Consider the following 8,452-nt stretch of genomic DNA (forward strand, 5'->3'; position numbering starts at 1 on the left):
GAAGGAAATGGCAACCCACTCCAGTATTCTTGCTTGGGAAATCCCACTGACAGAAGAGCCTAGGGAGCTACAGTCCATGGGGTCGCAAAGAGTTGGACACGACTCAACAACTAGACAACAAGGTAGCAGGTGGCCACCCCCACCTGCCCCCCACGCAGCTTCCCAAATTCAAATTACACAGACAGTCACAATCTGACCTGGAATAGTCTTAAAATTAACATCTTTCACACCATTAAATGACTCCTGATTGAAAATAAAAATCAGAAAATCAGACCTAAGGTGAAAATGTCTTTAATATTAAGCTAACAATATTACAGGGCTAAAATAATTGCAGGCCTCTTTCGTTTCTATTTCCCAAAATTACTATGAAGGGGTGGCTTGATCTGACTTAAAATTACATGGTTCACCAAGGCTGTGTTCTATTTTACAGAGAAGCCTTAATAACTAATTCCTTTATGGACATTCCCAGAGCTGATAAGCAGCCATTCCAGCTCAAGGATAAGAACTTTTTCCTGCTCCCATACCTCACCCAGGGTCTGGCAGGCCTGGAATGGCTACGCCCTAACCAGCCCACAGATGTGGGGTCAAGTTTCCAGATAAGACATAGGAATGCTTAGGATTAGATCTGATTGAGTGACTGGACCCCAAATCACATTACTTCTTACTGACAGGTAGGAATGCTGGGCCCCTGGTGGAAACACCAGACACGCCCACAGGGCTATTTGGAAACTACCCAGAGCCCTGAGAGATGAATCTGGGTTGAGACTGTCAGAAAGACGCCCTGGAATCACAGAGGCTGCTTGCTGTCTACGGGCCGCTGCCACAGGGGCTCTCTGCTAGTGGGGACCCACAGTCATGCCTCAGTTCTTCATTGGATCCCAACAGGAGGAAGCACTGCTCCAAACTGGACTGCGGGCTTGTGCCCAGGACCTAGGCAGCACCCGTCAGACTGGCCTGGCCTGGGAACTGAAGACGGGGTTGGGGGAGCAAATGAACTGCCCTGGCCTCTAGGATCACTGTCTATAAGACTCAGTGAACCTGAGTCTGTCCACTATACAGAGTCTGTCAGTTTCCTGACTGGACTAAGGCTTGGGCAAGGGCGTTCGTCTCAACACACGGAAGGATAGTCCAACTGCCCACACCCGAGAAAAGCAAGTATGGAGTGAAAGCTCAGCTTTCTCACTAGCTTACTGAGGTCTCCCATACGTTGGACAGCCCACGTGGGCTCTGGTACAGCATCTTGGACCCCACGATTCTAAAGCTTGGAAGGTGAGTGAGCTACTCAAGATGTTAAAGGCAGGGGACTTCCCTGGTGGTCCAGGGGTTAGTTAAGACTTCATGCTCCCAATGCAGAGGACGTGGGTTTGATCTCTGATCAGAGAACTAGATCCCACCTGCCCCAACCAAGAGTTTGCATGAAATAAATATTTTTTAAAAAACCATGCTGGACACAGTAAGGATGGGAGAGAGACTTTAAGCCCACGTCCTTTCTGCCACTCTTGAGTTGAGCCTGAGCAGCAGGAATGTGTGGGGATCTGTGGACAGCTCACCTACCAATTCCCAGGCTTCCCTCTCATGGTTCCCGGCTGAGGGCTGCCTGACATCACGCACACACACCCTTTGGCCACAGTGACCCAATTCCCACTCTCCCACCTTGTAGCCCATAATAGTCAAGCTGGTAAACTCATGCGCCTACACCTCCTTTCCAAGGGGAAGGACATCTGTCTCATGCCTGGCCAACTGGAAAACCAAACTCACCTCGGGTCTGATTCAAACTGAGCACTTGACATAGGATAACCAGAGCCCACCAGGGAGGGGCCTTCCTTTTCCCCCATCAGCCCTGAATCTAGGAAGATGCTGAGACTGGGCAGCTGCAGCCACGTTACCAGAGCTGGGGAGTGTCTTCCCCAAAACGGAGCTAACCTGGGGGAGCAGAACTGAGAAATTGAGTCTTGGGTGGCTTTTGAGCCCTAGATCAGGCCTGGCCTGAAGCCATTCCTCAGGACTTCTTAGTTCCAGGAGTCAAATGCATTCCCTTTCTTGCCTACACCATTTTTTAAAAAGTGAGGGCTTTCCTGGTGGCTCAGTGGTAAAGAATCCACCGACAATGCAGAAGACATGGGTTTGATCCCTGATCCGGGAAGATTCCACATGCCACAGAGCAACTAAGCCTGTGCACCCCAATTACCAAGCCTGCATTCTAGAGCCTGTGCTCCCCAACAAGACAAGCCACCACAATAAGAAGCCTGCACACTGCAACCAGAGAGTAGTCCCCACTCACTCTAATAGAGAAAAGCCTAACATAGCCAAAATAAATAAAATTAAAAATAATAAAAGTTGAGGTACAATTTACACATAATAAAATACACAGATTTTAAAGTACATAGCTCAATGAGTTTGGACAAAAATACACACACACACATATACATACATATTTACATATACATATGTGTGTGTATGTATATATATATATATACACACACACACACACACTTGTATAACCACTATTCAAATCAGAATATAGACAATTCTTGTCATCCCCAAGGGAACCAAGACTCTGGTTTCTATCATCCTAGACTTTTGCATGTTTTAGAACTTTGTATAAATGGAATTATATAGTATATATTCTTTTGTGTCCGACTTATTTTGCTCAATAGATTGCTTTGGGATTCATCCATATTGTACTTATGAGTGGTTTGCTCCTTTTAATTGCTGAGTAGAATTCCATTGTAAGAATGTACCATACCAGATCAAACCAATCAGTCCTAAAGGAAAGTGAAAGTGAAAGTCGCTCAGTCATGTCTGACTCTTTGTGACCCCATGAACTATACAGTCTATGGAATTCTCCATGCCAGAATACTGGAGCAGGTAGCCATTCCCATCTCCAGGGGATCTTTCCAGCCCAGGGATCAAACCAGGGTCTCCTGCATTGCAGGTGGATTCTTTACCAGCTGAGCCACCAGGGAAGCCCAAGACTACTTGAGTGGGTAGCCTATCTCTTCTCCACCAGATCTTCCCAACCTAGGAATAGAATCAGGGTCTCCAGCATGGTAGGCAGATTCTTTACCAGCTGAGCTAGCAGGGAAGGAAATTAATCTTAACGGAAATTAACCCTGAATATTCAGAGGAAGGACAGATGCTGAAGCTGAAGCTCCAACATTCTGGCCACCTAATGTGAAGAGTCGACTCACTGGAAAAGACCCTGATGCTGGGAAAGATTGAAGGCAGGAGAAGGAGATGACAGAGGACGAGATGGTTGGATGGCATCACTGACTCACTGAACATGAGTATGAGCAAACTCCAAGAGATGGTGAAGGACATGGAAGCCTGATGTGCTGCAGTCCACAGGGTCACAAAGAGCTGGACACAACTGAGTGACTGAAGACAACAACCATACATAGTGTGGTCATTTGCCTAAACCATTTGGGAATAGATTTCCTGGTAACCGCAGCTAAGAAAAAGTCCTAACCAGAGTAAGTTCATCCAGAGTAAAAACTCTATTTGTTAATATACATGCACATGTCCTCTGTGAACAATCACGTTGTTTGGCTGGGAAACAAGTATTTAAGAGCAGGATCTGGGGACTTCCCTGGTGGTATAGTGGCAAGGAATCTGCCTAGCAATGCAGAGGACACCAGTTCAATCTCTGGTCCAGGAAGATTCCACATGCCGCGGGCAACTAAAGCCCATGGGTCACAACTACTGAAACCCGTGCTTCTAGAACCCGTGCTCGGCAACAAGAGAAGCTACCACAATGAGAAGACTCTGCACTGCAACGAAGAGTAGCCCCCATTCTCTGCAGCTAGAGAAAACCTGCGTACAGCAAAGAAGACCCAGCATAACCAAAAACAAACAAACAAAACAAAAGAGCGGGATCTAGGGCCTTCCTTGCAGTCCAATGGTTAGGACTCTACTTCCACTCCAGGGGACATAGGTTTGATTCCTGGTCACTGTGTGGCGTGGCTCCCCCACCCCTCAGAAAAGTAAAAAGTAAAAACACACACACACACACACACAAAGAGCAGGACCTAGGCAAACACCAGAGGCAGTGAAAGGCTATTGAACCTACACATGCAGAGACCGACAATGAAAAGGCAGACAGGCCAGGTCACTGGAAAGGCAGACACAGAGGCATTGGAGGAATCTTTCCTCCCCAAAGTTGGGGGGGCGGGGGTGGAGGGAGGGTGGGGACTTGCTCTAGGCAGTGCCTGGCACCTGGCTCCCCCCACCCCCAGAGAACCAGTGAGGCCCTTCTTCCACACAGCCAAAGATAAAACTCACACATGCAGATATGTTTCCAGCAAATTGAGGGCACAGTGTGAACTTGGGGTCTCCAGGTCAGGAGTGAGACTGAGTGAAGGGTGACCACGCAGGGTCTCCTGATTAGAGACCCTCACACAGGGCATGGAAGACAGGGTGCTTTTGGCTGCCTCTCTAGTGCGTGAAGTTATTTTCTCTGCCTTTCTCACTTTCTCACTCCTTCCTAGGATTACGCAATCCCTCACTCAACCACCAAGCTCTGGAAAGCACAATTGTTTGTTTATAAGTTAGCCAGAAACTGACAACCAGCAAGCACGGAAATAGCATGCGATACCCTGTAATACACAAAAAATACATCTAATTTAACTTTTCACCACACTGGAGATTCAGGGCAGTTTGGATGAACAGAATCTACCTCTTCCACGTCCATAAAAATTAAAACGTGAACTTGGCACTTGTAAAGAGGCCTCCTGCCCTTCCACGATCTCTGCCGGGCGCCTCCCTCCAGCATCCCCATCCATCCGCACGGGGTTAGGGGCCACAGTATGAACCGAAATGTAGCTATAATCCTGAATGAGATTATTCAGTCACTTCTACAAATCTATAGACACCTATTGTGTGGGTACAAAGTGTGTGCCACTCTACAAAGATTCGTGATCACAACAATTTCTGTGAGTCAAATATATTTTCAGACCCAACTAATGACCCATTTATTTCAACTGGTAGGATGTATTCCCTGATGGCTTAGATGGTAAAGAATCTACCTGAAATGCAGGAGACATGGGTTGGATCTCTGGGTCAGAAAGATCGCCTGGAGAAGGGAAAGGCTACCCACTTCAGTATTCTTGCCTGGAGAATTTCATGGACCAAAGAAGCCTGGCGGGCTACAGTCCATGAGGTCAGACACGACTGAGCGACTAACACACACACAGGATATACTCATTATTAGTTTACAGTTCTTATCTAGACCAGGGCTGGTATGTGCGTATTTTGTACACTCCTGTAATTACCTTTCTTCAAAACAATTTGTTGCTGTTTTTGTCCATTGCCATATAGGATCCTAGTTCAAGGGCCAGGGATCTAACCTGGCTCCTCTCAGTAGTGAAAGCAAAGAGTTCTAACCACTGAATCACCAGGGAATTCCTGTTATGTTTCTAATACAGTAATACTGGAGAAAAAGAAACTACTTCTGAAGTGGCAGTTTTTGATCCCCTGTCCTTTTCTCTTCTTAGAATCCAACAGAAACGGAATGTTCTAAGGCAAAAAAATTTTCTGACTAGCAAGGCCAGGGGGACCTGCATCTCTTCCTGTTCCTGGTGCTGCAGGCAGGAGAGCTCGCCCCCGGCTGGCAACCGTTGCTGCCTGCTCTGCAGACACTCAGTCTGATGCTGGGTCTGGCTGAGCTGCACTGCACCTGCGGTTCTGCTGTCCTTTATGGCCACCTCCAAGGTAGCCTTTGCGTCATGAGACTCCAGTACCTGGGCCAAAGGAGGAAGTGGTGATCAGGCTAAAGCCAATGCTCTGTATCATCAGGTGGCGGCTTGGAATCTGTCCAAATAGCCCCAGGAAGCAAGAGACTTTTACAGTGTTACAGCTTATGGTGCTGACTCTCCTCTGAGTCACCTAAAATCCTGCTTCTGCCAGGGGACCCCCTCCTGGCCTTAATGAAAGGTGAGGAGATGTTGGTCAACCACGCCCCCTGGGCTGCTGGTGTGCACCAGTGACGCTGGTCAGACCCTCACTAAGGCCATATTCAGCCTGGATCCAGCCTGGCCTCTAGGATCTGGCTCAGACCATGGTGGGGTGGTGGGTGGGGGGTGGGGAGCAGATAGCATCACAAACCTTTACACCTCCTCCTTCCCCCACCCCCACTGGGGGAAGGATTAAAAGCTCCAAGGGTAGGTTCAAACACCTGGAGAGATATCATCACTCTTCAGTAAAGATGGAGTAGATGAACCCCATGACCCAGCCTGGGCTCCCCAGCACATGTTCCCCTACGCAGATGCGGACAGATAAAGCATACACGTGTCTAACAGGAAATTATACTTCACTAAGATGAATGGTGCAGAGGAAGACCTAAGAGGAGCCACTGGATCAAAAAAAAAAAAAAAAAAAAATTCTCCTTCCTTCTCTGCTGGATCCTCAAGGAAATCCAGAGTAAACAGGGCCCATAACGCAGGGCACAATGAACCCTGGAGCCCTGTCCAGAATGGAGGCTTCTGTGAATAAGAAACAACTTCTCCTCCAGCTCTTGGGTAAAAACAATGGAGCTAAATTCATTTCAGGCCATTAGTGTTCCCAGAGGACGGAGAGGCAGAGATAAGGTCTCACAATGCTGTACTTTGTACCAACTCTCTTCTTCCATATACTGCTAAGCCCTTTCATTTAGGTCTTTTCAACAGCCTTGGGAAACATCTTTGATTCTTCTCCAGCTGGTTTTCTCTTGGCCAAGAACAGATCTTCCTGTGAGTTTTAGGATTACGGGCCTCAGAGAGCTCCAGAGACAGGGCCAGCTCTCAGGATACAGTGTCTTGGTAACGTGTATTACTCTGCGTTAACTCCAGGCCAAAACACACATTCTTCCAAGACACGTTAGGCTGAGCATAGAGATCTGTCTGGGAAAAAGAAACTCCATTTCCACGGGTCCTTCTTTTAAGAAAGTAATGTACTAATTATTTGTATAGAACTATACCTCTATTTAAACATATTAGTTTAAAAAAAGAAAGAAAAAAACAATGAGAAACCAGAGAAGAGAGAAACATACTGTAACATGTGACAATCCAGAAAGTATTCAGTACTTTCTGTATGTTCTTAATTCAGAGACACTCCCACCCACCCACCCACCCAGGTTGCTCACCCAGGGGGTCAGGGTCTGTGCTGGGGGTGTCCATGTCTGACCTGGGGCCAAGCTGAATCAGTGTCCTCAGCTTTGTATAGCCACATTCCGCACAACCCCAGGAAGACCTTGACTTGCCAGAGGGCCTCCCTCTCTGCCAGGACTGTCTCATACATTCAGGGTCTAGGACCAGCAGGCAGAGAGGACTTTCAGGCAATTAATCTTCATTCTGTGTACACGTTACACAATTCAGCTCTGAATATGGACCATGTACTCCCACCCCCCACTTCCTGCTCTCTGAACTATAGCAAAAGAGGCTAATTGTCTAGTCAGGCATGGCCTGAGCTATCCCAGGAAAGGAAGCCCCCAAAAGGAAAGGCTACCCACTCCAGTATTCTGGACTGGAGAATTCCATGGACTACATAGTCCATGGGGTCGCAAAGAGTCGGACACGACTGAGCGACTTTCACTCACTCATGAACTTCCACAGGAGCCACAATGAGTCAGGGTCAAGTGTACCCCAAAACCTGAGAGCCATCAGGCTCACAGCTTGCTGCCACACAATAAATGCTTTTTGAATGAACAGAATAGAATGGCACATTCAAGAAAAGTACAGGGACTTCCCTGGTGGTCCAGTGGCTAAGACCCCGGGCCCCCAGTGCCGGGGGTCCAGGCTGGATCCCTGGTCAGGGAACTAGATTCCATATAAAACAACTAAGAAATGGTGCAGCCAAATAAACAAATGATTTTTATTTTTTAATTTTGGCTGTGCCACAAGGCATATAGGATATTCATCCCCCAACCAGGGATCGAACCCATACTCCCTGTGTTGGAAGCACAGAGTCTTAACTACTGGACCACCAGGGGAGTTCCATAAATAATTTAAAAAAAAAAAAAAAGGAGGGAAGAGAGGGAAGGTAGGATAAACAGAATACGAATGAAGAAGTCTGACTTGACTGGAAACTAATTTGACCAGGTAAGTGTGCATAAAATCCCCAAAGTCAGGACCGGGGGGCCTGCCCTGAACACCCCAGTCTCAGGGGCCTCACTCCCTGCCCCCAGTTGACTCATCCACTCAGTATGTGTCCCAGCTGTTTCCAGTCCTCACCTGCTGGGACCTCCCACAGCTATTGTCTCTCTCTCCCTCGAATCTTCACACATCACCCCATCCCAATGTCTTTACTCTCAGCTTTCAAAAGTCTCTAGACCTCCCTCCTCATTCTAAACAAACGTGCCTTCTTCTCTCTCCCATACCCCTCCAGCAACTATTTTGTCTGCGCTTCTTCCCCCTCTGTACTCCCCAACACTGACTTTTGCCCCCAATTCTCCACCTACTCATTTACCCAGAACCTCCTA

The sequence above is a fragment of the Bison bison genome, unplaced genomic scaffold, assembly GCF_000754665.1.
Source record: "Bison bison bison isolate TAMUID 2011002044 unplaced genomic scaffold, Bison_UMD1.0 scf7180017864280, whole genome shotgun sequence".
In the NCBI taxonomy this organism is placed as follows: Eukaryota; Metazoa; Chordata; class Mammalia; order Artiodactyla; family Bovidae; genus Bison; species Bison bison.